This window comes from Schistocerca serialis, chromosome 1, assembly GCF_023864345.2.
Source record: "Schistocerca serialis cubense isolate TAMUIC-IGC-003099 chromosome 1, iqSchSeri2.2, whole genome shotgun sequence".
In the NCBI taxonomy this organism is placed as follows: domain Eukaryota; kingdom Metazoa; phylum Arthropoda; class Insecta; order Orthoptera; family Acrididae; genus Schistocerca; species Schistocerca serialis.
The window spans coordinates 150,191,822-150,217,527 of record NC_064638.1 but is presented as its reverse complement, the minus strand read 5'-3'; positions in this window follow the sequence as shown (position 1 = coordinate 150,217,527).

The following is a 25,706-nucleotide window of genomic DNA, read 5'->3' as shown; positions in this document are numbered from 1 at the left end:
TGTTGATATAAAAAAATAACATAAAAAACAACTTAATATTGGCCACTGCCCAAAGCACTTCGTAAAATCTTTTGAGGGTAGTAGGGGGACTATGTACGCAGCCTGTTTTTATTTTTCTTTGTTGGCTGCGCTGTAGACTGCATTAATATCACTGACAGCGCTCTGCGTCCTCGCTAAGAGACTCTGTGGTTGGATGGACTCGCAATTAGGAGTTAACAGTTATCAGTGTTGCAAGTCACCATTGTTAGCGCGAGCTAACGGTTTGGACGTGTGTCCGTCATGGAAATATAGTGTTGGTTGGAAATTGATTGTAAAATGATGATTGATGTATTTGATGATGTTTGGGTAATGGAATAATTGACGATATTATGATTTTTGGAACTAGGTGTAACATGAATAAGGTAAAATCTGCTAAATACATTATTTGCTCTTCAACAAAAATCTTTTCTGTTGCTAACCACATGCCCACTAGTACTTAGAGCCTAAAGTAGTTAGAATCCTTTTATTTATCTGGTTGTGATGGCTGCTTGCTGTATTGACTGTAGTTCGTGTAATGAAGATTTCCTGTGAGGTAAGTGAGCTATGAATTAGTGTAGGTTATTGTTAGGATGTCTTCTAATTCAGGGCAATTCTTTTGTTTTAATTATTTGCAGTCAGATTGTGTTGCGTTTGTATATTGTGGGTCATAAATGAATAGAACAAGTTTGAGTTGTATTTGTCAGGGAAAATTTTGTAGGTCAGTGTTTGAAATGCTAAAAACAAGCAAATAGACAGTAGGGTCAGTTATTTCAGCGGTTTAAGTAAAAACGTAGAAGTTCCACCAGCTAAATTCAGCAGTTTTAGACTTAGCTAAACAACGAGGTTTCAACCTGCTTAATATCGTGTAGGGCCCCTGCGAGCATGCAGAATTGCCACTATTGACGTGGCATGGACTCCACTAATGTCTGAAGCAGTGCTGGAGGGAACTGAAATCATAAATCCTCCAGGGCTGGCCATAAATCCGTAAGAGTACGAGGGGCTTAGATCTCTTCTGAACAGCACTTTGCAATGCATCCCAGAAATGCTCTATAATGTTCATGTCTGCTGAGTCTGGTGGCCAGTGAAAGTGTTTAAAGTCGGAAGAGTGTTCCTGGAGCCACTCTGTAGACATTCTGGACGTATGGGGTGTCGCATTGTCGTGCTGGAATCGCCTGGTGTGTCGAAATGCACAATGAATATGAATGGATGCAGGTGATTAGACAGGATGCTCACGTACGTGTCACCTGTTAGAGTCTCATCTAGACGTATTGGTACCCATACCACTCCAACTGCACACGCCTTCCCCCCGCCCTCCCCACACACACTGTTACAAGAGTCTCCGGCAGCTTGAATAGTCGCCTGCTGACATGCAGGGTCCATGAATTCATTAGGTTGCTTCCATACGCGTACAAGTCCATTCGCTCTATACAATTTGAAACGAGAATAGTTCGACTGGGCAACATGTTTCCAGTCATCAACAGTCCAATATCGGTGTTGACGGTCCTAGGCTAGGCGTAAGGCCTTGCGTTGTGCAGTCATCAAGGATACATGAGTGTGGCTTCGGCTCCAAAAGCCAATATTGATGATGTTTTGTTGAATAGTTCTCACGCTGGTAATTGTTGATGGCCCAGAATTGGAATCTGCAATAGTTTGCGGAAGGGTTGCACTTCTGTCACGCTGAACGATTCTCTTCAGTCGACTTTGTCCCCATTCTTGCAGGATCTTTCTCCGACCGCAGTGATGTTGGAGATTCGGTATTTTAGCAGATCCCTAATATTCACGGTACACTCGTGAAATGGTCGTAAGGGAAAATGACCACTTCATTGTTACCTCGGAGATGGTGTGTCCCACCGCTCGTGCGCTGACTGTAACACCACGTTCAAACTCTCTCGAATCTAAATAACCTGCCATTGTAGCAGCAGTAACTGATCTGACAACTACGCCAGACACTTGTAGTCTTATAAAGGCGTTGTCGATCGCAGCGCCGTATTCTGCTTGTTTAGATATATTCTTTACGTATATTCTTTTCTTACGGCATCGCATGCCCACAACGACTGCAGGCGCATTAAACCTAGTAGTGCATAGTGGTAATAACGTTTTGACACATCAGTGTATGTTCAGTTTCACGGCAGACGTAGTGGAGTTTCACGTGCTTTCACGTAGTAAACAGTTAAGTGTATCAACTTCATTACCAACTCGTAGCCGATGTACGACCAGACTAGTTCGGATAATTTGCGATTTACAAAACCTAGTACGCTACACACCATGGCGAAAGTTCAAGCAAAGCGAAAGCAACTGTGCGTCTCGTAAGACGGTTACAGGACCGCTAATGTCCTCGCTGAAAGGTTTATCGTGTCAGTTGAGCAGGAAACTCTCAGACTGTTCGCTGGCAATGCAGTTGCGAATAGGAGAGCGTAGTTGCTCGACGTCGTAAGTAAATGTAGAACAACTCTGACAGTATTTACAATCGCTGCAGGGATTTGCCGCTCTCTGTTACTGTGGGTGGACATAATACAGTGTCCATAACAAAAGGAAACCGACACAAGCCGATAGGAAGATCAATTTATAGACGTTTTTGTGCTAGCCAGCGGTAATAAGGCGAAGTGGGTATAACCAAACATTTATGGGACGCTATAGAGGAGACCTTTATCTAGCAGTGGACGTAAAATGCCAAACATTCATGATGATGATGATGAAGATGGTGACGATGACACTGAACATAGATATCGATGTCAGTGAAAGCAGTGGGAAGAAAGGTGAATTGGTGAGTGACATGTACTAGAAGGAGGTAAATGAATACAAGGGATGTTCAAAAGAAAAGGTAATAAAGAACTCTGTGGGTGTAAGTGAACTCTTTATTGAACAGAAATTACCAGAGGTCTGAGCACACCTATCCCACTGTCTCACGAGGCGAAGGATTCTTTGTTCCCAGAATTTCTGTACCTGTGGGAGGAGCAAGTCCTGCTGTGTGTATTTCGGTTCGTTGTACGAGTTGATGCGATTCCCTCTGAGGGAGAATTCTCAAGCTGCTCCCGCTTGAACTCAGCCATTACACTTTGTGTGACCTTTAAGATGTGTGGACGCGCGTTATCGTGTAGTAGAATCACTCCATCCATGATCAGCAAAGATACTTCGCTCTTGATGAACCTGCGTAGAGCATGGAGTGCACACAGTACACGCCACTGTTAATGATTTCTCCGATCTCTGCCATCGTGACTAGGCCAAATATCTCAACTACATAGTACGAAACTTGTCTAGCTTGAAGGGGGAAGCCAGATGGCGCTATGGTTGGCCCGCTAGATGGCGCTGCCCTGACTGACATTAACCTATACGTTTCACAAATCACTTACCTCACAAAAATCTTCGTTACTCGAACTACTGCAATACAGCGAGCGCCACTACTGCCAGCTACATAAAAGACTCAAACTACGGAAGGCACTAACTACTGATAGACATAGTTAGCAAATGAAAGATTTTTATAGAGAACAAACAATGTATTTACCTTAATAGTCATAATATATATAGCAGTTCATGACATCCATTCTTACAAATGTACTGCTTCTGATGCTCTCAAAAATCCGCCATCTCACTTACCCACATCCACCACTGCTGGCGGCTCACCTGCAAGTGCGCAACGCTACGCGCTGTTAACAGCCAACTGCCCAACACTACAATGGCAAATTCCAACAATGCCACCCAGCCACAAGTTGCACACAGCACAGCCAGTGATTTTCATACAGAGCGCTACGTGACGGTGGCGTTACCAATAAAAAAACCTAAACAGCCTACTTACAACTACTGCATTACGCCAAGCAACAGGAGTTCCGACACGATATTAGCAGATATCCCATGTCTTTTGTCACCTCAGTGTACTTTCCCTTCTTTCTTGTTCCTTTTGTTGATAGAAGATAATTTTTTGCCCTTGTTACAGCTCGTCCTTTATGAATCCTACTAGCGATTTCATCCGAATATTCAGCAGCGGACATGGCAGTTGCTAAAGCGCGGTCATACACGTGCATACGTCATATTTGAAGTAGAATGTTTACTGAATATAGTAATGGTAAACGATGACCGTTGCTCTGTTCAGTAAACATGCTACTTTAAATTTGACGTTTGCACGTCTATGTCCGCTGCGAAAAGACGGATATGTTACGACATGTTCGTACCTACAACACCTGAGAATAGCCTGTATTAATGTACTACATGTATTGACTCATTTTTTTAAATGCAAAGTGATTGCATCTCTCTCAAGCTGTTCTCTGCCGTCCTGGAAAAGGAAATGTCTAAATTGAACTGGGAAAGAAAAGGAAAAACCCCAGACTTTCAGGTGACATTCTATTGGCATATGTGTTTGAAGATCTACAGATGATGGTACAGCATCTCGCCTTGAACTGTCAGGCGAAAGACAAAATTTATGTGAAAGAAATAGAACAACGCAGATAACGTTTCACTAAAAAAGCACACTACTGAAAATTGTCACCGAATACATCTACCTTGGGCAGCTAGTAATTACGACGGGGCCGGCCGCGGTGGTCTAGCGGTTCTAGGCGCGCAGTCCGGAACCGCGCGACTGCTACGGTCGCAGGTTCGAATCCTGCCTCGGGCATGGATGTGTGTGATGTTCTTAGGTTAGTTAGGTTTAAGTAGTTCTAAGTTCTAGGGGACTGATGACCACAGATGTTAAGTCCCATAGTGCTCAGAGGCAATTACGACGGGATCTATAGCCGTGCGGGGTAGCCGTGCGGTCTCAGGCGTCTTGTCACGGTTCCTGTGGCTCCCCTCGTCGGAGGGTCGAGTCGTTTCTCGGGCATGGGTGTGTGTGTTGTCCTTAGCAAAAGTTAGTTTAAGGTAAATTAATTAGTGATTAGGCTTAGGGACCGATGACCTCAGCAGTTTGGTCCCATAAGACACTACCACAAATTTCTATTTTTACGGGAGCTATAAGATCGGAAATCTTTCGACGGATCAAGCTAGACTGGCGACCCCTAGGAAGACATTCAACTACATTAGTATGCAAAACGTAAGGAAGAAAGTAACCTTCACATGATGTGTGACTATCAAAGAACGTAGCTCAATGGAACTTGGAACTTGGACCATACACAGAAAGAACTGTTGGTAACTGAAAGAAATATGCCATGAAACTGCGCTTTTATTAAAAAAAATTATGCTTAAGTCACCGCCATTTACGATGTGCTCAATGAACATTACAAAGGCGGGAGATGGTTCTTAACAGGGTGTGCGATCAACACGAACGAAAATGGATGCAAACTGTTTGTTGAAAGGTATGATGTCAGGAAGAACTCCGCATACAGCTAGTAAAATTGTTGTTTATTAAAACACTGCCGGTTTAGCGGCTTTAAGCCGCATCATCAGGTGAACCTACAGGATAAAAAGCAAAGTACAATGTCACCACATTTTGTGGATAATAAAATTAATGCAGGAATGTCTAAAATATACTGACAACGTTAAAGGATCATAGGCATAACCATCGCTCTAGTCGAAATTTAGCGTTCAGAGAATGCTCTGCAACGTGCTTCCGTGCAGGACACAAGCCTTGGTAAGGAGTTCTGGTTGCAGAGCGTTCCATTCCTCCACTAGCCTGGATGACAACTGCCGGATGGTCGCACGTGCGTTTGCACGTGCTGCAATACGTCTCACCTACGCATCCCACACGTGCTCGATGGGATTTAAGTCCGGGGCAGGGGCAGGCCAGTCCGTCGCCGAATACCCTCTCGTTCCAAGAATTCCTGTACCTGCGGTATTCAATGGGATCACGCACCGTCATCCATAAAAATGAAATCAAAGTCGAATGCACCCCTGAAAAGACGTACGTGGGGTTGAGTTCAATGTCTAAATAACGTTGACTCGTGAGTGTACCGCGTTCAAGGATTTGGTTGCTATATCATGCCTCCCCACAGCCTCCCCATACTATAAAAACTGGACCACCAGAACGACCACGTTCCTGGGTGCATTTCGTGTTCTCATCTCTCGCCAACGAGCTATGGCAGTGACAGAGCATACTTCTGTCCTTAAGTTTTGTACACCAGTGCATATTCACTTTAAAATGGCAGTATAATTGAAAAAAAAATTTTTTTATCGGTGTGTTCTCACCACTGTGAGACGTGCCACTTCACGAATATACAAGACGTAAATGTAGACCTGCAGAGTTATGTGTGGAAAGATCTATGCTGGGAAAGGGCAGGAGACATCAGATAAATTCCCAACTTCGAAGACACCTTGGAGAGAACAACCTTAGTGAAATGGAAATGCGCCGGCCATGTTGCCAGAAGAAATTATGAGCGCTAGGCAAAGATGGTGCGAGAGTGGAGGTCAAGAGACCAGATCACGAAAGAGACCACCGGACCGATGGGGAAAACCCCTACAGTAGATTTTTAGCATATTGCAGCCCCGTCAGCAACTGTGATAGACTAATATTTTGAAGAATCAGCCTCAGTTGCGGAAATTTTTTGGTTTTTACCAGGTTTCGGCTAAATTAATCTTGCTTTCTTCCGAAGCATAAAATTACTAAAACATGCGATAGTAAGGCACAGTCAACATTAAAATTAAAACCTCTAGTACCGTGGTGCCATGTCGAATTAAAACTACTTAACTGAAGTCCAGCACCGGCATCTCTTCACCACGCGGTCTGTTGGCAGCGGCAACTACGTTGACACTGACCGTTGCACGCGGAATTGAACTGAGCACAAAGCAACTCGTGCGCGTGCGCATACGGAGAGTCAAGGCTGTACAGTAGGTTGCTAGAGTTATATGGCTGAATATCGCTGAACGCAGTTCCTCATGGAAGAAGAAGTTGCAGACGTACTTGAGCTCAGTACTTGGAAAGCCCACATAGTTTTATGACAGAAATGGTTAATGATCATGATGGTGGTGACATGCTGCTACCATAACTTTCTATAAAAATTTATTTTTACTCTAAGAAGGTTCTTGCTATCCTTGAAAGTAATTTTGGCGTCGTTATTTTGAACCTGGATGATACGAAAATTAGTAATCTACTAGGGCTATCGCGATTCAGGTGGTGATGGCAAACTAATGAGCATACATTTGCGTAATAGTTTCCACTGACGCATTTAGTCGTTCAACGTAAACAAATTTCACTAACATTTCTTTAATCTCATCAAGGGTATCAACGGATAATTTGTAGCAACACAGCAAGCAGACTGGTGGACAACCTAGCCCGGATAATTCTATTTGCATTTTGATTAACAAATTCTGTGCCGGTGAGTGACGTCTTTCATTTTAGATTACGACATTTCATTTATCACGCGAGATAAGCTGCTGCAGCTAGCGGAGAGGCAACTGAAATAATGAAGCGGTGTTATTCCCGTACAGGGAGGCTCGCACTGCACCGAGCGGCTCTACGCGTGGCGTCCGATTATGCCTTGCGAAGAAAAAGGCTTCCTCCCGCTCTGAAACTATGTAGCAGTTTTTAACGAGACACGAGATGCATCTGGTGATCAACCTGGGCTAGCCGCTGAGCGTCTGCCATTTAAATGATACGCAGAGACAATTACGAATGACGTCGTTCCCTCTGTATAAAATGTTCGCCAACAACGGGACTCTGAATCAGATCTTCACGCTGACAGTGCCGGGCGAGAAACCTTCTCAGCTGAGTGAGTGTCATTTATCAAAACGTGCTTAATGTTACAAACAGTGATTTCCTTTAGAAAGTAAGAGCTATGTACCACTGTTTGCTATTGTAGCTCGTTTAAAATGAAATTATCGGAATGTCATAGTTGACTTACAGCGTGGCTCACATACGTGGGTAGTATTTGTTAGTAATAAAGAGCCTGTGACTTGACAAATGCAATCATGATTAGATTACTTGTTCAAAATTAGATACTATTGACATCATGAAGGCTTGAAATGAGAACAATATTAAAATTTGATTTCACCATTCTGCTGGTTTATTTTACAAACAGTTGTTTACGCATTTCCGCTTCATGTCACACAAATCTAATTTAGAGATCACATTTCTGTAGCTTTTGATTAGTACGTAACTGGAAGTATAAGATTATTAGTCATCTCAGAATGAATTTTACGTGAATATGCTTTGCTGCTTCAATCACCAGTGGTCGCAGAAGTTCACACCAAGTTTGTTGAACATTCACGCGTAAGCCTACCAACGACAATTACAATTAAATCCAGTTAAAACCCACCCAATCCCTAACAATTTGTGGGGTCTCAATTCTTGATAATCATAATGCGTATACTCCCGAATTTCATTAGGTGTCTTCCCTTCTTTCTCTTCCCCGGCACTTATCCCGTATCATCACGAGGTCGACATGTCATTCTGTATTTCGCGGCGTTACTGGCAGCGAGAGCCCAGATGCCGTTACAGTCGCCACTCCAACCCCCGGAATGGAATTCGTGTTCCTCATTAGTATGTGTGTAGTGATCTCCCAGGTAAAAGTGTGAGTATGCTTTTCTAAACTTCTGTGAATCGTGTAACTGTAGCTGCTATCAGTTCGGTACTCGCAGAGTGGAACGTGGGAAACCCCTTAAAAACAACATTTAGGCTGCCCGGCAAACCAGTCCTCTTATTTTGCCGGTTGGATTCTATGCAGAGCCGGCGCATCTCCTGGGATCGGCGAAGCGACGTAGTAACGCCTACTGCCATTCGGGCCCCTTTTCTTAGGAGTATGGCATACAAAGAAGGCGGAAGGGACTGATAACTTCCCTTCGGAATTTATAAAATCATTGAGGGTAGTGGCAGCCAAACGACTATTTAAGTTGGTGTGTAAAATCTTCGACACTGGAGACACACTATGAGACATTCGTTAAAATATGATCCATCCAATCCGGAAGACAGAAAGGGAACGTAAGTGCGAGAACTATCGCACTATCAGCTCATCATCTTAACAGCTCGTGCATCGTCTTGCTGACAAGAATAACATGCATAGTAATAGAAAAAGAAATTTACGTTGGCGACCACTTTGGCTCTATGGAAGGTGAAGGCCCCAGAGGAGTAGTTCTGATGTTGGGATTGATAGTGGAGGCAAGGCTTAAGGAAAACCAAGTCGAGTTCATAAGGTATGTCGACACAGAAAAATAGTTCGACAGATATGTGAAATTATCCACAGCTCGTGGTCTCGTGGTCGCGTTCTCGCTTCCAGAGCACGGGGTCCCGAGCTTGATTCCTGGCAGGGCCGGAGATTTTGACCTGCCTCGTGATGACTAGGTGTTTGTGTTGTCCTCATCTTTTCCTCACCATTCATGCAAGTGGCAAGATTGGACTGAGAAAAGGTTGGGAATTTTTACGGGCGCTGATAACCGCGCATTTGAGCTTCCCACGGTCCAAACATTATCATCATCATCGTCAGATATTCGAAATTGTCAGAGAAACAGGTCTAAGTTATAGGAAAATACGGGTTACACACAGTGAGACGGAAACTTTATAAGAAAAGACCGAAAACGAAGAGCTCGAGTTAAAAAGTTTACAAGACAGGGATACAGTCTTTCGCCCCTACTGTTAAATCAATCTATCGACGAGGCAGCGACGGATATAGAAGACATGTGGTGGAGTAAGATCAAACAGTCGCCGATTACACGGCTATCTTCAGTGAAAGTGGGGAAGATTTACGGAACGTGTTAAATGAAATGAGCAGTTTAATGAGCGCATGCTAAGGATTGAGAGTAAACAAAAAAGGATGAATGTAATGAGGACTAACGGGAGCGAGATAAGCGATAAATTTATCAAAATTGCAAAACTGGTGCCCACGAAGTAGATGAAGGATTTGTGCAAAATAACTCATGACAATTGAAGCAAGAAGTATCAAAAATCGGCCTTAATTTGAAAAAAAAGGACTGAAATGTATAATTAGAGCACAGCATTGTAACGAAGCGAATCAAAAACTGTGGAAAAAGCAGAACAGAGGAGAATCGAAGCTTTTGAGATGAGGTGTTATCGAAGGATTTTGGAAATAAGGCAGTCTGATGAGATAAGAAATGAGGCGACACTCTGTGACTCGGTGAGGAAAGGAATTTCTGGAAAACATTGAGAAGAAGGGAAAGGATGAGAGGATACATGTCAAGGCATCCAGGAATAACTTCATGGTACTCTAGGGAGCTGAAGGAAGTAAAAAGCTGCACGGAAAGACGGAAATTGGAAAACATCCAACAAATAATTGACGGATCAAAGACTGGGGAAAAAACAGAAGACAATTTAAGCGTTTGAGATGAGGTGTAATAGAAGGATTTTGGAAATAAGGCAGTCTGATGAGAAAAGAAATGAGGCGATACTCCGCAGAATCGACGAGGATAGGAATTTCTGGAAAACATTGAGAAGAAGAAGGAACAGGGTGATAGGAAACGTTTCAAGGCGTCGAGAAATAACTTCATGGTACACGCGGGAGCTGTAGAAGTAAAAAACTGTACAGGAAGACGGAAATTGGAAATCATCCAACAAATAATTGAGGACGCAGTGGGTGTAAGTGCTGTTCTTAAATGAAGAGGTTAACGCAGCAGAAGAATTCGTAGAAGACCGCATCAAACCAAAGTGCTGTTCTTAAATGAAGAGGTTAACGCAGCAGAGGAATTCGTAGCAGACCGCATCAAACCAGTCAGAAGACTGATTACATGTACATATTAACCGCAATCTGTGAGATCATTTGGCGGACTCCCTCTTCCAACGTGACCAGGTGGATCGCATTGCAATCCTAGACTTGCATTCCGCGCCCCGAAAATGCAAAAATTCACGCTACTTATGAGGCAGCTCAAGGGCATTTCAGAAGGGTATCAAGTATTTCCACGTACAGGTCCTATGATGTTTCCCGCTACTTTATTTTAAGCTGTCGTTACATATTAAGACGAGGGACTCCAATATCAGAACACACAATGATCAGGTTCAGGTAATAAACCTGTGTTAACATCACCTTAGTTAACCAGAGAGTTGTTGGCAAATATACACCCATTGGCAAATTCGTAACATTCGTGCTCGCAATAAGAATACAGTGAACTCCAGAGCCCCTTCTTAGTCATGTGTGGGAACACGTCTCCGTGATTGCTCTGGATGTACCCCCCATGAATTGTGATTGCTGTCTTGGCTGCTTGCGATCTCATGCAAAAACCACATCCTGGTGGTCAAGGCTTTTTCCTAAGGTAAGATTTAAGCCACTTGCTTCACAACTTTCTCTCTCTCTTGTTTTCTTCTTGATATCGTTCAAATGGCTCTAAGCACTATGGGACTTAACATCTGAGACCATCAGTCCCCTAGACTTAGAATACTTAAACCTAACTAACCTAAGGACATCACACACATCCATGCCTGAGGTAGGATTCGAACCTACGACCGTAGCAGCAGTACGGTTCCGGAGTGGATCACCTAGAACCACTCGGTCACAGCGGCCGGCTCTTCTTGATACAAATTTTTTTACATAGTTCTACAAATTTGTCATACCTGACATAGTCGGTTAAGGAGACATTATGCATAATTGTTCAGTTAAAATTTGCTTTTCTTGATGGCAATGAAAGAAGCAGTTATATAACTGGCTCTAGTTGCTGAACAACCATCTTCAGATCCTAGCTCCTAATGCAAGAGCATTCGTAGAGCATATTGTAAGACATAACCAATGAGAGAGCATTGCAAACAACAAAATTGTCAAGGCCCTCAAACTGTGCCAAACGCACTATCAGCACGAAAGAATTATTCTGTCATCCTGGTAGTGCATTTGGTACATTTCATTAGTTCCTGTTCCCACGAACTGCTCAACGTCTCGTATTTCATTGTGAAACACATATGACAAATTACAACGTATAATGGAATAGTCCCACGCAATATGAAATTGATTTTCCGATTAACTTGAATGATAAACAACAGAGTTCTTCGTTTACAATTGCCGCAAATACCGGTAATACATAGCGTCTCCCACTGCTAAAAAGAACGAACGAAGCTGCCAGAAAACGTGAAAATGGAAACTTTCATTAAAGAGCATTAAAAACCGATTTACCTCAAGAACAAAACAGTGAAAAATGATATAAATTTAACAGTACATACTGTATACAGGGACCAAGCATCTTTATTACTTCCTTCAGGAGAACTGGCAGGAGACTGCGACTGTATTCTAGGAAAAGAGGTCTGTGGAGGTCTGGAAAGGTCATTAGGAGCGGATGAGGATCTCAGATTCGTTTCCCGACGCATTGCAGACGAACTCTATGTAAATAACATCCGGAAATCTCTACCTAGAAGATTGAGTGAATACTTTCACCTATGAGAAATTCATCCCTTAGAGCATTTCGATGTTTGTCCATGAAGAAGAAGCCGAGGCCACCAGCACAAATCAGCAGTAGCACTTCGACGGTCAGTTGCAGTATCTCATCTGTATGACCTGTTGTAGTTAACAATTATATTACCGAGCGAGGTCGCACAGCGGCTAGCGCACTGGACTCGCATTCGGGAGAACGACTGTTCAATCCCGCGTCCAGCCATTCTGATTTAGGTTTTCCGTGATTTCCCTAAATCGCTTCATGCAAATGCCGGGATGGTTCCTTTGAAAGGGCACGGCCGACTTCCTCCTCCGTCCTTCCCTAATCCGATGAGACCGAAGACCTCGCTGTCTGGTCTCCTCCCCAATCAACCCAACCGAAAAATTATATTCCAATCCGCAATTAAGTTGTGAAGTACACACCATAGCATCTATCAACGACAAACAGGTAGCTTATCACCTCCTTTGGTTACAAATTTTATATTTCAGGGAATATGCTTCGAAAATCTGTCTGCTAAATGAAGCAGCACTACTGAGGGGCTGTAGCCCCAGTAGAACTTTGTCTTAGAGCCGTTGTTGGGCTTCATCCCATTGTCAAGGTCAGATGTTATGGAGAAATCTGCTTCAGTCGGCATTGAATGGCTTATGACTAACAGATACCGTATCTAGGAACAGACGCTAAAGCTTTGAACCAACATATTGTCGCAGGTTCAGCATTGTCAAATTTGCAGTCTGTGTGTGAAATGTTTCCGGTGTCAGGAGTTTGTAGCCTTCTATATATACTGTAACTATTATTTTTTATGCCTGGCAGTAATATCGATATCGACACTCTCTAGAGACGTCGGTTTCCATTGTGGGGCGGTAATCTGCCAGAGGATGCAATGGTGAAAAGTCTGTACAGATTGATGCTCTAATGGGCCAGGCCCAGTGCTTGTGGCTAGCAGCCTAGAAAAGGTACATAAATGACACTAGAACCAACGCTGTGATATCACATATCAATACCACCCAATGGGTCATACTTGGCAATGGAGTTTCAAGTTTCTATCTGCTGTTGATAGCGGACGTGTGGGATCCAGTAGACCCAATGGATCACGTCCCCTGAGTCGCGCCTCCAGTGGCTACGTAACACGAGCGCCCCCTGACGCTGAGGTACAGGACGACCGGCGGCAGCCACACAGCCGCCTCGCACTTGGATCGTCTTCGCTACGTGACGCTACGCAGACGCCGCCTAGTCGCGTATCCCACACCGTCGTTCATGCTTCAGTTCAGAGAGCCTCATCCCGTCGTTCGTGCTTCAGTTAAGAGAGCCTCATCCTTGCAGGCATTGTAATAGCTGGACTCTGTTTCTTGCTGCATTATTTGTAATGAGTCTTCATACGCTTAGAGAACTACAAGTTTAGTAATTTTGCTCACTTATTAGCTAATCATTTCTGCTCCTGTCCAGTTTTCCTACAGCGACAGTAGCCACACCACTGTGTAGCCCACCTCTCCTTACCATTGTGTATGAAGCTGAGCACAACAAGCACACCACATGTTCTTCGGCTTCCTGTTCAACCTGCTATCTTCGAGTAGACAGATGATCTTATGAGGACTAGAGTGCCACCTAGATTCAGTAAGAATTGTGAGAAAAGGACAGTTCACAAGTTAGTAGAATAGAAGAATAAGATTTCTTTCAATGTACTGTGAATTGCATACAACAGTTTCTATCAAAGACAGAAAACTAGTATGCACAATGTAATATGAGAGATATATGTTAATTTCACAGATGCCTTCTTCTACAGATACGGTTAATCGACGAAGGAGGGTACTTCAACTGTCAGACATGCTAATTTTACATTAAAGAAAAAAGCCATCGACAATGTGAACAAGTTATGACTGTGCATTTTTACATATAAAGAAATAAAAACAGAACATAAGGATAGCCAAGTAAAATCATAACTGTATGATTTATATGTGACGAGACGTTTACTATTACATAAATGGAGTATTAACACAACAGATTCCCAAAAGAACAAGGCAAGGGCAAAATTTTTTACCAACCATATGTAACAAACATGTGGATGATATGTTCTAAAAATGAATATATCAGTTTTAAAATTTTTCAAATGGCTCTGAGCACTATGGGACTTAACTTCTGAGGTCATCAGTCCCCTAGGACGTAGAACTAGTTAAACCTAACTAACATAAGGACATCACACACATCCATGCCCAAGGCAGGATTCGAACCTGCGACCGTAGCGGTCGCGCGGTTCCAGACTGAAGCGCCTAGAACCGCTCGGTCACTCAGGCCGGTGCATTAGTTTATCCCAAGCAGATTTTGTGGTGAAATATTTCACTTAATGCACTGATCTGTATCAATGTCTCTCAACAGCTGTGACCCGGCACAGTACTCTACCGCGATATAAGCTAGGTGCGCCATTATACTTCTGAGGGTTTATGATGTTGCTAATAATAAAAGTAATTCATGTAATATCACTGAATATTTGTTTTTAAAAACGAAACTGAAGTAATTTCACTGAATATTTGTAGTTAAAAACGAAAATTGAATACATAGTAATATTATATAACTTAAACTTATTTACAGGTTGTTTATTGGTTTACACCTTACAAGTTTGAGTTATCAATGGGAAACTGGAGCTAGTCGCTGCTTATAGGAAAGCTGAATTTGTGCCAGTGCAGGCTGGCGCTAGCACTCTGGGCGCAAACAGGTTGTGAGAAGATCGATAGTAGACGCCGGAGCAAGTGAGCCTATCAAGAGAGAGGCCAAAGATGGACTCGCAAGAAACGTGTCGCCAAAGCTCTCTCGGCCGCCAGTATTTAGATTGGCAGCGCAGACTGGAGGGCCCAGCCACTCATCCAGAGAGTCACCGAGCCGAGTCACATGCAGTCGCAGTTAGCTCCGCCTCTAGCTCTGAGTCAGTCATTACCTAGCGACCAGAGTGTACATAGTGGACTTGTACTTCACCAGCAGTGAGGCTAACGTGGACTGTTACGGAAGAGCTTGTACCGCAACACTCGCACTATCTAAAATTGAGTGACATCTTCTTCTTACGAATAATGAACCCTGTAAATAAATGTGTGCAGGTTGTGTTATAGAGGAGGATACCAGCCAGCAAACAACATCCTCTTCTTGGCTCCCATGGTACAAGCCTACAGTGACAACGAGATGACACAAAAGAATTCGTGGTTGGTTTGAAACCAAGCACACATGCATTTCTTGTTCAGCTGAGAGATGTGTCGCGTTTCTTGGTTTTATTTTGGTTAGTTACGAAAATCCCAACTGGGAGGAAAAATGTAACTGGGTTATCACTTTCACTGTTATTGCTAGGTGGGTGGTCTTTCTTCGCTAACATCCAAAGCTTGATGAGGGGTGGTTTACTATATTTCAGTTGAAGTGTTCGGGCTGCCTGAAGTTGTGCAAGCTGTTCTTCTGCCTCCAGAGAAATGTTGGTGATAGGTTCTGGAGACACAGCATTAAGATAGCACATCCTTTCATGTACGTCGATATTGATGGAGGGAAAATGTTGTGCCATATTATTGTCAAGAACCACGAGGTGATTTAAAATCAGTTTGTAGGTTACCTACCTCGAAAGTAAGAGGAAACATCTTAATATATTTTTTCACGTGTGATTTCCATATACTGAAATTTTTAAGGATTCAGTGAGTTTATCACATGGCATGAGGATTTTTCTTCTTTTCTTTGCACACTCTCGTTCAGGTAATTTAAAGGGGCAAACATTTCAGCCAAATAGGCTACCTTTTGTACACCACTCCCTGCCATTTAACTGACCCCCAAAGTCTGGCTTTTCGATTCTAAACATATTTGATAACTCTTTTCTCAATCCAAAGGAATCTTTCCAGGACTCTTGACAACCAGAGGACCTCAGTATGCAAAATCATAGCGTCTTGTCGAGATCTTGCTTCATGGTCCAAATGTTTGAGGAGTCTTGTCTTAAACGCCTTAGACTTAACGAAATTTACTGTGTTCATGGCTGAAGGTAGAACACTTTTAAGTTCTTTTGGAAAAGTCTTCACCACCAGAGTCCGGTGACGTGTGAAGCAGTGTTTTGGCCCTACTGTACAGAAATCATTTTTCTGTATTGGAACAAATCCTTTGAATCTTCCAGTTATTGTTAGTGCACCGCCTGTGCAAAGAGACAGATAACTTTTCTAGGGCATCTCGGTTTGTTCTAGTGGACTGGATACAGAATTGTACACATCTGGACCACGTGACGTTGAGGGTAGTTAAGCACGCGAAAGGAATTGCTCAGAAATCGAATCCTCATCAACAAATCTTATCTAACGTAGTATTTGACATTTCTTACTCAGATCAGGTGACTCGCCGAGCTGTAGCTTTTGCTAGACTTTGCACTATATACACTCCTGGAAATGGAAAAAAGAACACATTGACACCGGTGTGTCAGACCCACCATACTTGCTCCGGACACTGCGAGAGGGCTGTACAAGCAATGATCACACGCACGGCACAGCGGACACACCAGGAACCGCGGTGTTGGCCGTCGAATGGCGCTAGCTGCGCAGCATTTGTGCACCGCCGCCGTCAGTGTCAGCCAGTTTGCCGTGGCATACGGAGCTCCATCGCAGTCTTTAACACTGGTAGCATGCCGCGACAGCGTGGACGTGAACCGTATGTGCAGTTGACGGACTTTGAGCGAGGGCGTATAGTGGGCATGCGGGAGGCCGGGTGGACGTACCGCCGAATTGCTCAACACGTGGGGCGTGAGGTCTCCACAGTACATCGATGTTGTCGCCAGTGGTCGGCGGAAGGTGCACGTGCCCGTCGACCTGGGACCGGACCGCAGCGACGCACGGATGCACGCCAAGACCGTAGGATCCTACGCAGTGCCGTAGGGGACCGCACCGCCACTTCCCAGCAAATTAGGGACACTGTTGCTCCTGGGGTATCGGCGAGGACCATTCGCAACCGTCTCCATGAAGCTGGGCTACGGTCCCGCACACCGTTAGGCCGTCTTCCACTCACGCCCCAACATCGTGCAGCCCGCCTCCAGTGGTGTCGCGACAGGCGTGAATGGAGGGACGAATGGAGACGTGTCGTCTTCAGCGATGAGAGTCGCTTCTGCCTTGGTGCCAATGATGGTCGTATGCGTGTTTGGCGCCGTGCAGGTGAGCGCCACAATCAGGACTGCATACGACCGAGGCACACAGTGCCAACACCCGGCATCATGGTGTGGGGAGCGATCTCCTACACTGGTCGTACACCACTGGTGATCGTCGAGGGGACACTGAATAGTGCACGGTACATCCAAACCGTCATCGAACCCATCGTTCTACCATTCCTAGACCGGCAAGGGAACTTGCTGTTCCAACAGGACAATGCACGTCCGCATGTATCCCGTGCCACCCAACGTGCTCTAGAAGGTGTAAGTCAACTACCCTGGCCAGCAAGATCTCCGGATCTGTCCCCCATTGAGCATGTTTGGGACTGGATGAAGCGTCGTCTCAAGCGGTCTGCACGTCCAGCACGAACGCTGGTCCAACTGAGGCGCCAGGTGGAAATGGCATGGCAAGCCGTTCCACAGGACTACATCCAGCATCTCTACGATCGTCTCCATGGGAGAATAGCAGCCTGCATTGCTGCGAAAGGTGGATATACACTGTACTAGTGCCGACATTGTGCATGCTCTGTTGCCTGTGTCTATGTGCCTGTGGTTCTGTCAGTGTGATCATGTGATGTATCTGACCCCAGGAATGTGTCAATAAAGTTTCCCCTTCCTGGGACAATGAATTCACGGTGTTCTTATTTCAATTTCCAGGAGTGTATTTGAAGGTATGTCAACAGACATTAGAACCAAAAATATTTTCTTCTCGGCGCCATCGCATAACAAAGATTACATTATTTTCTTACATAGAGGGAAAATTACCTTATCTGGAATAATACGGGGCGGATTTTGTTCGCTACTATTTCGGCGACTTTATAACAGGCCACTTGCGCTTAATCAGAAATAGTAGCTCTTCATACTACATCTTTGGTTGCCTTTCTGGTATTGAAATTAATCGCCCAAAATGTTCTCGGCGTATTCCATTGGCGAATTCTTCCCGGGTTATCAGCCGGGTGGTGGCGTCATCTTGTCGCAACGTTTCAATGAGTTTCGTACCGATCATCCTCGCCAGTTCTCTCTCTTGAGTACGGAAGCGAAGGTAGTGTAGAAAGCGGGAAAAAATTTATGCGATTGCAGTTTTTCTCGGCGTATTCCACTGATTAATTCTTCTCGGGTTATCAGCCGAGTGGTGGCGTCATCTTACCGTAACGTTTCAATAAGTTTCGTACCCATCTTGTTCGCCACATCGTCGACGAAAATGTGTCCATTTCTTGGGCGCCCTCAGTGGTGCAGCAAATCTTCGTGTTGACTCACTCGCTGCGAAGCGTACCACATTCCTGCGACTGCTTGGTTAATTACTTCCTAATATCATCTTCGTTTTGGCTTTCGCGTAAGCATAGCCCCCTGACGGCTTTAAATGAAGAAACAAATGAGTCGATAGTAAAAAACCTCGCCTACCGTATGGCTCAGACACAATGGTGTCACGTGAGGCAGATTATAGACAATTACTACTAATTACGCGCTGTGATTAATGTTGCGGCTGGAGGTAGGTATCTCGCAGCGGCAGGGCTCGGTGGCATCCAGGCGTTCGCCTCTGAGAGACTGCCCGCTAGCAACAACAGTCTCCAGGGACGGCAATGTGGAGGCCGCATCAAAAAGCAACGAATCCTGCCCTTTCCTAGTTGATCGTAACGCATGAGTACTTTGCGAGTGGTACAAGAACTGAAAATACGCTAATGAACACTACAATAGGTAGGATACCGGTTAGTTATCTGCTATGTCATACTCGCTTCGTGCCATTGACTGTAGGAGCATGAGGAACGAGCAGTGCAGCTGGGTTCATGTCTGCCCTGTAGCGAGCCGGTCTGCGAGGCAACTGGACTTGACATATTCTTAAAGATGCTTGTCATAAATGCCGAATGTTGACGGTATTAGTCCTTTTAATTTCACTTGTTACCAATATATATTACAAAAATATATTAAATCCTTTTATTAGTCTCCTGTTATTTAGTACACTAAACCCTTATTTGAGCTCACTTTTTTCTGCCACATACAGTTTTATTACAAACTGACTCCATTACAAATCAGAACCGGGGCAATACACATGTAATACAGTGAAGAGCCAAAGAAACTGGTACACCTGCTTAATATCGTTCAGGGCCGCCGCGAGAACTCAGAAGTGCCGCAACTCGACTTGGCATAGATTCGAAATATCTGAAGTACTGCTGGAGGAAATTGACACCATGAATAATGCATGGCTATCTATAAATCCGTAACAGTGTGAGGGGGTGGAGAACTCTTCTGAACAGTACGTTGAAAGGCATCCCAGATACGCTCCATAATGCTCATGTCTGGGGAGTTTGGTGGACAGCGGAAATGTTTAGACTCAGAAGAGTGTTTCTGGAGCCACTGTGCAGCAGTTCTCAACGTGTGGGTTGTCGGATTGTCCTGCTGGAATTTCCCAAGTCCGTCGAAATGCATAGTGGATATGAATGGATGCAGGTAATCAGGCAGAATCCTCAGGTACGTGTCAACTGTAAGAGTCGTATCTAGACGTATCATGGTTCCCATATCACTCCAATTGCACACGTCTTGCACCATTAAAGAGCCTTCCCCAGCTACAACAATCCGTGCTGACATGCAATGACCGTACACGTCCATCTGCTCGATACAATTTGGAACGAGACTCGTCCGTCCAGACAACAGGTTTCGAGTCATCAACAGTCCAATGTCGCTGTTGACGGGCCTAGGTGAGAAGTAAAGCTTTGTGTCGAGCAGTCATCAAGGGTACGTGAGTGGGCCTAATGCTCGGAAAGGCCATATCGATGCTGTTTCGTTGAATGGTTCGCATGCTAACACTTGTTGATGGTCCAACATTGAAATCTGCACCAATTTACGGAAGGGGCGCACTTCTGTCACACTGAACGATTCTCTTCAGTCGTCGTTGGGCACGGTCTTGCTGGATCTTTTTCCGGCCGCAACGATGTCGGAGACTTGATGTTTTACCGCATTCTTGATTTTCACGGAACACTCGTGAAATGTTCGTACGGAAAAATTCCCACTTCATCGCTCCCTCGGAGATGCTATGCCCCATCGCTCGTGCGCCGTCTAAACACCACGTTCAAACTCACATAAATTTCCATAATCTGCCGTTGTATCAATAGTAACAGATCAACAACGGCTGGGCACTTGTTGTCTTATATAGGCGTTGCTGACAGCAACGGTGTATTTTGCCCGTTTACATCTCTCTGTATTTGAATACGCATGCCTATACCAGTTTATTTGGCGCTTAAGTCTATGAACAATTGTGTTATTGAAGTATGAACATGTAAACTCCTCCTCATTACGTCAGAATTATACGTCCAGTGGTTTATATTTCTTTTCATTGCATTCTCCTTAAAGCATCCAATGTGGCAGATCTCCGATGACTTAGCTAATGTATGATACATCTTGGTAAAGCGATCGACGTGCTCTCTCAGCCTATTGGTACGCGAGCTGCCTCACATCGCCTTTGCATCACATGACGCCTTGACGATGTTCCTCACGTCCTCACGGTCTAAATCCTCTCCTGCTTCTCACTTTCCCGTGTATGTCACACGACTTACATACACTAAAAATTAATGTCTGATGCGATGTAAGTGTATATTGTTACTGACGTGTTTGCGAGGATGTGATGCCTCGTCACAGTTGTAAAATGTTTTCAGGGGAGCAGGGGGGCTATGTAAGTAGCCTGTTTATATGATTGAATGTTGACAGCGCTATTTCGGTAAAGAGTGAATGTGACCTTGACGTCATGCTCTGCTGCACCCGGCTGCACGCTAGCAGCCTGGAAAAACTCATAGTTGTGTTGCCTGTCTCCTTTAATGGCGTCGCTTTAGCCGCTTTTAAGCTTACTGCACAACCACAAGCACTAGTACAGCCGTAGAAAAGAGAGGCCGTTGACCTCGCCATTGACATTTCTTTGAAGAATGCACCACAAACTTTTACTTCGAAACATATGATTACACTTTAGAGTTTGTACTTTGTGCTAGTTACTGAAATGCTTATAAATTGACGAGAAATATTCTTATGTCTACACACCCGATTATGACAAGTGTCTTTCTACAAGAGTTGAGAGAATTTTTACTGACTTATGAAATGCCATATGGCTATTGAATGATGTTTTTATGCTTTACTTTGTAGATATTTGCTTATTTTATTTCATATCTTATTTGTAGCTGCGCTGTAGCATTGGTTGTATAAAATAAAATGTAATACATATGTTAATGTTAACGCTATATATCAACAAATCAATTAAATAATAATTTTATGATCCACATTCATAAAGAAAGAGCACTTGGAGAGCATTTGGAACGGAAGGAACAATAAAAGGAGAAGGGACTAGTAACAGGAAACGCATACATAATTTTCTTTTCAAGGATTTGATAATTTTTTTTGGTAGAATAAGTTGTGCACCACATTAGTGTTAAGATGTGACACAGGCAGTAAGATGTAAATAGATATTTCCCCTATCCGCATTATTGTCATTACTGTAATATTTTTTCTGCTTGTGCTTTGTCATGTTTAGGTATAAGTTATTGCATTTCCTGCTGCTATTTGTCAGGCATTGTCGTACTGAATTTTATGTTTATTACTGTGATAATGCAGCTTTACCACTGATTTATTTTTCTTGTTTGCTGAATATTGCCTTACATTAGTTGTAATGTTGCATTTTCTTCGCTAATTTAGTTATGCTGCTGCTTGCTTTGACAATCTGCATATCTGTCATTGCTATTTGTGTTAATTTTTTCTGCTGCTGCACTGCCTTCTTCTCTAGTTTATGTATCTGAGCTCAGTAGATTTAAGTTAACTTATGTGGGGGGGGGGGGGGGGGTAGGCTATATAAGAAAGGGAATTATGATCAGTTGGGAAGAAATGCATTCAGAAGATATAAGAAAAAGGTTAGGCCAAAGAGTCTTGTATAATCAGAAACAATTATTTTGAAAGAGGAAACGAATAAATATAAGCAGGGTATAGTGATAACGAATAAATATAAGCAGGGTATAGTGATAACAGATTTAGGTTTGGAAACGAATGATGAGGTAAGAAATACATGAAAGTATAAATACAGATAGCATACTTCGATAGGATTTTTTTTGTGGGAACAGAGGTTGAAAGTAAGAGAGATAAACGAAGTTTCGGTCGGAAATGAAGTAATGAAGAGGTATTAGCATGAAGGATATTATTGAAAACAGAAAATTAAGGCAGAGATATAAGTTTCTCACCACAAGTACTGCAGTACTAAATGTTACACGTGAAAACAGATCCTGCTATTTCCTTTTGTGTTATCCAGCTATGTTTGTGTGTACCCTTGTGTGTCTGTGTTCTTCCTGCCTCTGTGGTTTGCCTGATAAGATAAATTTGGTAGAATTTTTTCTTCAAATACTAAGCCGCATTCACTATGATGAGGAAAACTGTTATCCTCAAATCTAATCTGTTTTTATACTTCGGGAAGATGTTCAGATATTATTTATTCTGTTATATTTTCTTTTAATGCTCATGTGTCAAGTTAATGTTTCTAAGGACAGTCTCATTTTTCATTTATTTACTTATGCCATAATTCTTGTATTGCTCGTATATATACTTGTTTTTATCTTTTTTGCAAAGCCTATATTATTACAAATGTTATTTGTATTATCATGTTCTTCATTGTAATTACGTTTTCTTTGCCTTTGTAACTGTATTCTTATGCTGTAAAATTGTATTGTATAGACACCAGTTCTCCAAATTAGCTAAATAGTAGGGATTCATTTTTCTGCATACATTTTTCTGTTGGTCATACTGTATGCAGCAAATATCAGAGATTATATGACTGTGTTAGTGCTTGCACGTGTGTTGATAATTCAGCAAGGGACTGGTAACAGCATTGCTGGTTCTGAGGATATTGCAAAAATAATTAGTGAGTGCACAAGTGGTGGTTCATGGACTTCCTATATTATCCTCAAGACTCTTCAATTGTGATTGTGCATCTGCAAAGTCACAACGGATGGCGACTGGGCATCTCTACAAGGACTACAGTTGGTCTGCACCTTTGGTGGCCCATTACTACCATAAACTCTACAAGGACTACAGTGGGTCTGCATCTTTGGTGGCTCATTACTACCACAAACTCTACAAGGACTACAGTGGGTCTGCACGTTTAGTGGCCCATTACCACCATAATCTGTGCAAGGAATACTGTGGGTCTGCTTTGTGTTGACCCACCAATTCTACCAATATTCTTCAAGACTTCGACTGACTCTGCAGTGGGTCTGCTCTGTTGTGGCTCATCACCAATCTTCTCAACTGAAATCGTCATGTAGAGACTCAGCACTGTGTTTCTGTTGAGAGGACAACACTGCTTCTTCAAGACTGCATGGTGGTCCACTACCTACCTGTGCGTTATTTTTTACTACTGAGCCTTTTCGCGTAATACTGTCATAGAATTTTCTTCTGATGTTTGATTAGGACTGTCTTTATGGACTATGAGCACAATTTTTGCTTTATTGATGAACAGTATATTACTAATTCTGTTCATCTGATCTGTTTGATATTGTTAATATAACATTTTGTAAAACTTTTGAAGGGAGCATAGGGGCTATGTAAGTAGCCTGTTTATATGATTGAATGTTGGCAGTTCCATAGACTGCATTAATATCACTGACAGCGCTCTGCGCCCTGTCTAAGAGACTCTGTGTTTGGAGGGACTCCCAGTTAGAAGTTAACGGTCTGGACGTCATATAGAATAGTGTTGGCCGGAATTTTGGATAATAAATGAATAGGTTTAGCTTGAATCGTCCTTGTCAGGGAAAATTCTGCAGGTCAATTATGAAATCAAATAATAAAAACAAGCAAAGAGACAGTATGATCAGTTGCACTAAGCAGTTTCAATAACAATCTAGGTAGTTTCAGCCAGTAGATTCAGTTGCATTCAGCAGTTTAATTAAAAACGTAGAAATTTCACAGTACGTCTATCATGGTTGCCAGACGAAGAGACTGTATGGTTCAAATCACCTGCTGATGATGCGTCGGACGACCTATTTGCGGAGTTGCGCTTATCTATACTGTGGAGACATCTGGGAAAGTTTCCGCAAGGGAAACACATACTAGCGACTGAATTTAAGTACCGTTTACCGCATATCCAGTCTGTAACTCAAGATATTCAAAATATCTTGCCCATTAAACTAATTTCTATCTATCAGCCATAGTATTTCAATTTTTTCTCTCTCATTTCCATGCGTTAAATGCCCTCGCCTTAGAGACAAGTATGTTGTGTCATGCAATGATATATCTGTGATAAGTTCGATAAGTTAGGTGCCCGCCGTGGATTATATCGTTTCCGGAAAACGAAAGTCTTATATGGAGCCAGGAAGCTGAAAGAAGACATTGTATTCAAGATGAACAACAGACTGCAGCTTGTTTCCATTTGGTGTGGTGAGAGATGTCTAAACAGTGAAAATATGGTAGAAGGTTGGGCTGGGCACCGGCAAGTGGGTCAGTGCTGTGGCGTATGCAGAGTAGTCTGTCATTGCAGCAGGAGATATCTCGCATTCTATAGACCATACGGGCACTAGAATATGGGATGCGACTGCAGTACTGAGTAGACGTTCACACTCCTTGCTGTAGACAGCGACACACGTACAGTTCACGTGTCGAACATGACAATTCTTTTCTCTGTACGTACATAAACAAACACACTTTCATACACACACACACACACGCGCGCGCGCACATACACACACACATACACACACACTCGCCTCTAGATTTTGTTTGTGACATAGCATCCAGAGCTAAATTATTAAACATGGACTGCCTGACAAAAAATGGTAAGTACAAAGAACGAGAGGAGGAAAAGAAATGAAACTCCACGGGTTGAGAGGGTGTATTATGTTACGTAAAACATTACAAAACTGAGTCAGATCTACAACGAATCTTATGTATCACATTACACAGCCTTCGATGGGACGCATGCACTGATTCGGTCGGTAAGGGTGTCTTAAAACCGTTGTACACTCTCCTAGGTCAGACTGATCAACAACTGTGTTAACTAGTCGTTTATATCTTGGACGCTGGCACTGGGACAGAGCTGACGGCCGAGTTGATGCCAAACATCTTCCATCAGGGACAGATTTAGGTGCCTTGCAGGTGGTAGGAGTAGCTTAACACCACTCAGACTGTTCATAGAGACGCGAGTCATTTGAGGACGAGCACTATCCTCTTGAAAAATAGCACTATGATACTCCCACATGGTGGCCGAGCGGTTCTAGGTGCTACAGTCTGGAGCCGCGCGACCGCTACGGTCGCAGATTCGAATCCTGCCTCGGACATGGGTGTGTGTGTTGTCCTTAGGTTAGTTAGGTTTAAG